This window comes from Procambarus clarkii, chromosome 9, assembly GCF_040958095.1.
Source record: "Procambarus clarkii isolate CNS0578487 chromosome 9, FALCON_Pclarkii_2.0, whole genome shotgun sequence".
Classification (NCBI taxonomy): Eukaryota; Metazoa; Arthropoda; class Malacostraca; order Decapoda; family Cambaridae; genus Procambarus; species Procambarus clarkii.
The window spans coordinates 18256809-18261808 of record NC_091158.1 but is presented as its reverse complement, the minus strand read 5'-3'; the positions used below and the strand labels follow the sequence as shown (position 1 = coordinate 18261808).

Below are 5000 nucleotides of genomic sequence, written 5' to 3'. Positions count from 1 at the left end.
GGGACCAAACGGCCAAAACTCAACCCTCCCGCAAGCACAACTAGATAAGTACAGCTAGGGGAGCCTAGATGAGCTACCCACCACATCAACCCCGCCCCCCCGTCCCCATGTCAACTCTCATCTACACCCCAATACACCCACTATCACCTACACCCACATCAACACCCACCACACACAACATGGGCTAAAAACCAACCCACGTTGTACAACGAGAACGTCAAAACAACGCAGGAAAGATAACCAATGGGGCGGGGATAACCAAACATGGATTACAGCCAAAAATATATATAAACAATAATATGGTTACTTAAGACGAAGACAAACCGACGCCTCGCAGAACTAGAAGTGGCCAAAAGAACTAAGAGAGAGAGAATGATATCCTGTTCGGATATCACGAGGTTGATGCTTGATTACTGTAGTGATGTAGTTACTGTACTGTAACTGTAGTAACTGTTACTACAGTAACTACTACAGTAGGTACAGTAACGACTACAGTAACTGTTACTGTAGTTACTGTTGATGCACAGGTTACTTGGACTTTTTTTTTCAGTCACTTAACAAAAGGTATACAAAATGTACACAAAGTCACATTAGAATCCTATAATGCTTTGGGAGTTAGCAAACTTGAGAATAGGGGAATGTAACTAATCTCCGGCTCCAATAAAACAATGAAAATTGCTAAATAAAATCAATCAATCAAATTTAGGTAAAACTCAAAGGCGACCAGTGCCTGAAGATGTCCTTTTGAAATGTCCAGTGGGAAGCTTGCAAGCATTAGTGGCTCTCACTGGCCCTTGACCTGAAAAAACGTTTTTATTGGGCAAGAATACTGAAAAAAACCTTTGCTAATGGCTTCAGTTATTGCTAATTTGGAAGGTTAGGAGGTCAAGTTTGTGTTGGGTCTTACTCGACAAGGCCCTGGGAATTTCACTGCTTCAGGCCAAGATAAAAGACCTTTTATATTAGACAAGCTCCTGTGGTTCGCCAATGAAGCTAAATTGATGAGAAGGTCATGTCTGAAGTGATGTGCCACCTACCAAAGGAGGGACAAAACAAGCTACAGGAATCGAGATTGGAAATGGTTACAAGAAGTTGATCCCAGTAAGTGCAATGTAACGAGGAAGGATGCGACAGGCCACCAGCACCCACACCAGCACCCACACCTGCACCCACACCTGCCTCCATACCTCCCCCTATACAACTAATAATACCAAGACGCTTCATTAAAAAAAATATTTGACCTTAAAATTCATTAACTTCTAAACATAGCAGTCAAGTGCCTCAAGGGGGCCAGAGGAGCATAAATCACCCATTAAGGCGAATCAGCAGTTGTGCGGTGGTCCTAACTACCCCTGAAGGGGCATCTGTTACTTCCCTGCCCCTTATTACGCCCATTATCCCATTCAACCAATTTATGGTAAGCAATCCAGGGGAGTTCTTTAAGAGCTTGGGTGGTTACCTTGTCATTACACACTGGTTTGGTTCATTCCCCTCTCCCTCTCTCCTTATCTCTCTCTCTCTCTCTCTCTCTCTCTCTCTTTCTCTCTCTCTCTCTCTCTCTCTCTCTCTCTCTCTCTCTCTCTCTCTCTCTCTCTCCTTCACCCTGTTTACTATTTTCTTAAAGACCTTTAAGGCTCATTTCTTTATTTTCACTCCTCAACGTCCTTTACTATCCCTCCTCTGAATTTTTTTTTCTCTCTCTCTCTCCTAACTTCCCATACACTCTCCCCTCTTCCTTCTTTCTTCTCCCCTCACTGCACACACCTCCTCATTCACCCAACACGTCCCTCACCTCTCACGTCACTGTCTCTTCTACATCATCTCTTCTCTTTCTCCTCCCCTAACTCATCATCCTCCTCCCTCCTCTCTCACTCTCTTCCCTCTCCATAGTTTAGCAATAACCGCTACACACGAGGCGGGAATGTATACATTATGGCTCCCTATATCCCCATTCTGCTATTGCCTATATTATACAAGTTGCTATACTATATATTCACTCGCCTGGTTTATAGGGCGGGATATATTATGGCTCGTTCATCCATAGGGTTATATTTATATATATATATATATACCATTTAAACACAAGAGGCACATTGCGGATTAGCGGAAAAAATCGCTGTTTTGGCGCTCAACCGGATTTATGAAGGGTTTACTGCATTAGCATCATCAGAACTTTTAGTTCAGGCTCGACATCGGATTAGCGAAGGCGTGAATTAGTCATGGAACGGCTAATGTTGCCGTTCCAGTGTTTCAACCGTTCCGGCCTTGCGTTCCACCTCCTGTGCCTCGTTCAGGCGCTGAATGAGGGACGGGTCAGCATCATCAGCAACTGTGTAACGACCCGACTGAACTCCTCGTTGAAGTTCGTAAAGTGAACGTGAATCATTGCTGTTCCTCGTTCAAGTTCTTGTAGAGCGTTCACTCGTAGGCACGAACGAGGCGTACTCCCCAGCCATGAGGTGCATATGTGTGTGTGTGTGTGTGTGTGTGTGTGTGTGTGTGTGTGTGTGTGTGTGTGTGTGTGTGTGTGTGTGTGTGTGTGTGTATTCACCTATTTGTGCTTGCGGAGGTTGAGCTCTGGCTGTTTGGTCCCGCCTCTCAACTGTCAATCAACTGGTGTACAGGTTCCCGAGCCTACTGGGCTCTATCATATCTACACTTGAAACTGTGTATGGAGTCAGCCTTCACCACATCACTGCCTAATGCATTCCATTTGTCAACCACTCTGACATTAAAAAAGTTCTTTCTAATATATGTGTGTATTCACCTAGTTGTATTCACCTAGTTGTGCTTGCGGGGGTTCAGCTCTGCTCTTTCGGCCCGCCTCTCAACTGTCAATCAACTGTTTACTAACTACTATTTTTTTTCCACACACACACACACACACACACACACACACACACACACACACACACACACACCAGGAAGCAGCCCGTAACAGCCGTCTAACTCCCAGGTACCTATTTACTGCTAAGTAACAGAGGCATCAGAGTGAAAGAAACTCTGCCCATTTGTCTCTGCCTATTCCGGGAATCGAACCCAGGCCCCAGAATTACGAGTCCTGCGCGCTGTCCACCCAGCTACCAGACCCCTACCTCCCTGTGTGTTTGTGTGAGTGTGTTTGTTTATGTTTGTTTTTGCATCTGTGTTTTTTTTATTATGATACTGATAAAAACAAATTAAAAACAATAACACCAATAACAAACATGGCAGCATTAACAAGAACAAACAAAACAATAACAATAACAAAATCAACTGATTAGCATTAACGTAATACAAATTATCTGTTCATTCCGACTCGGTAATGCCAGATAAAAGTCGAAATTATATGGAAACAATAATTACAAAAAAATAGACACACGAGACAAAATTTGGCAACAGTGATTCCCCAAAGGTCAAAGTTTATCAGTTTGATGCAAATTTGGCGAAGGTAGAACATTTATCTTTTGTACCTGACCGTCTGGCTATATCATATGTTGACAAGGTTAGAGTTGTGCCACACACATCTCTCTTTCGTTCTCTGTGTGTGTCACACACATCTCTCTTTCGTTCTCTGTGTGTGTCACACACACACACACACTTTCACCCCCCTACCCCCACAAGACCTCCCACCACACACAAACACATCCTCACTAAAGCACACACACACACACACACACACACACACACACACACACACACACACACATGCATTAGGAAGTGATGTGGTGGAGGCTGACTCCATTCACAGTTTCAAATGTAGATATGATAGAGCCCAATAGGCTCAGGAATCTGTACACCAGTTGATTGACGGTTGAGAGGCGGGACCAAAGAGCCAGAGCTCAACCCCCGCAAGCACAATTAGGTGAGTACAATTAGGTGAGTACACACACACACGCCCCCCCCCCCGCCCCCCCTCGTGTGCAACAATTATATTACCAGTAAGACTGGCCATCCGGGCCAGGAACATTGCCCTCTGAAGCTCCCAGGATATATTACAATCGTACGTTATATCAGTAAGTATACCATTAATTATTTGGGTATGCTGGTATGTTGTTTGTGTGTTTTGCTGCCTCTCTCTCTGTCTCTGTCTCTCTCTCTCTCTCTCTCTCTCTCTCTCTCTCTCTCTCTCTCTCTCTCTCTCTCTCTCTCTCTCTCTCTCTCTCTCTCTGTCTCTGTCTCTGTCTCTCTCTGTCTCTGTCTCTGTCTCTGTTTCTCTCTAGAGAGAGGGCGATAGAGAGGGAGGCAGAGAGAGGGAGGGAGGACTGGAGAGAGAGAGATTCAGATGAAAGCAGAAAGAAAGAGAGAAAGGAAGGCAGACAGAGACAGAGGGAGGGAGAGAGGGAAGAGGCAGAGGCAGGAAAGAGATGGAGAAAGAGGAAAGACATAAAAATGACTGTTAATGGGAATGAGAGTGCCAGAGGGAGTGTAGAGAGGGAGTATAGAGGGAGAGAAAACTGAGTGTGTGTGTTGGAGACTCGAGGGCTTACCTACCTGTGCTTACCTATCCCTGCCTCACCCTCCCTCCCTCCAGCCTTGCACCTGTTGCGTTATAACTATTCTGATGTGCGAATTCTTTGTCGAATCTTTCCTTAAAGTTGCAGGGAAAGAGGTGGCCTCTACAACTTCCTTCCGGTGTATGTTACTTGTTGGCACCCATACAGGCTACGAGCATTTCCTTACATTCCTTCAAATTATTTTTCATTCCATCTACTTTGGTGCGTATTTTCTCGTAGTTTAAAAATAGAATGTCCTTGTTCATCTCGTTTGTTAGCTTCAGTATTAGGGATGTTGTAATCATATCCCACCCTCTCTCTTTCTCCTCCCCCAATAAGGTTGTGATATTTAGTTTCAATTAGTATTCTCGTAGTTTAAACCATGTGTGTTCTGGCGCTTGGTGAAAACTTATGTACATTTAAAATTCTGGTTTTGTAACAAGGTGTCGATTCCAGGGTGGTGCTGCATATTACAGTATTGGTCTAACGTAGGTTGTATATTTTGCCTCGATTCCTCTTTTTTTA

At 44.3% G+C, this 5000-nt stretch overlaps 1 protein-coding gene across 1 annotated transcript in view; it reads right to left on the bottom strand.

The window, feature by feature from the left end:
• LOC123766329 (uncharacterized) overlaps positions 1–5000 on the bottom strand; it is a 186436-nt gene that overhangs the window by 78930 nt on the left and 102506 nt on the right. The window lies entirely within an intron of this gene.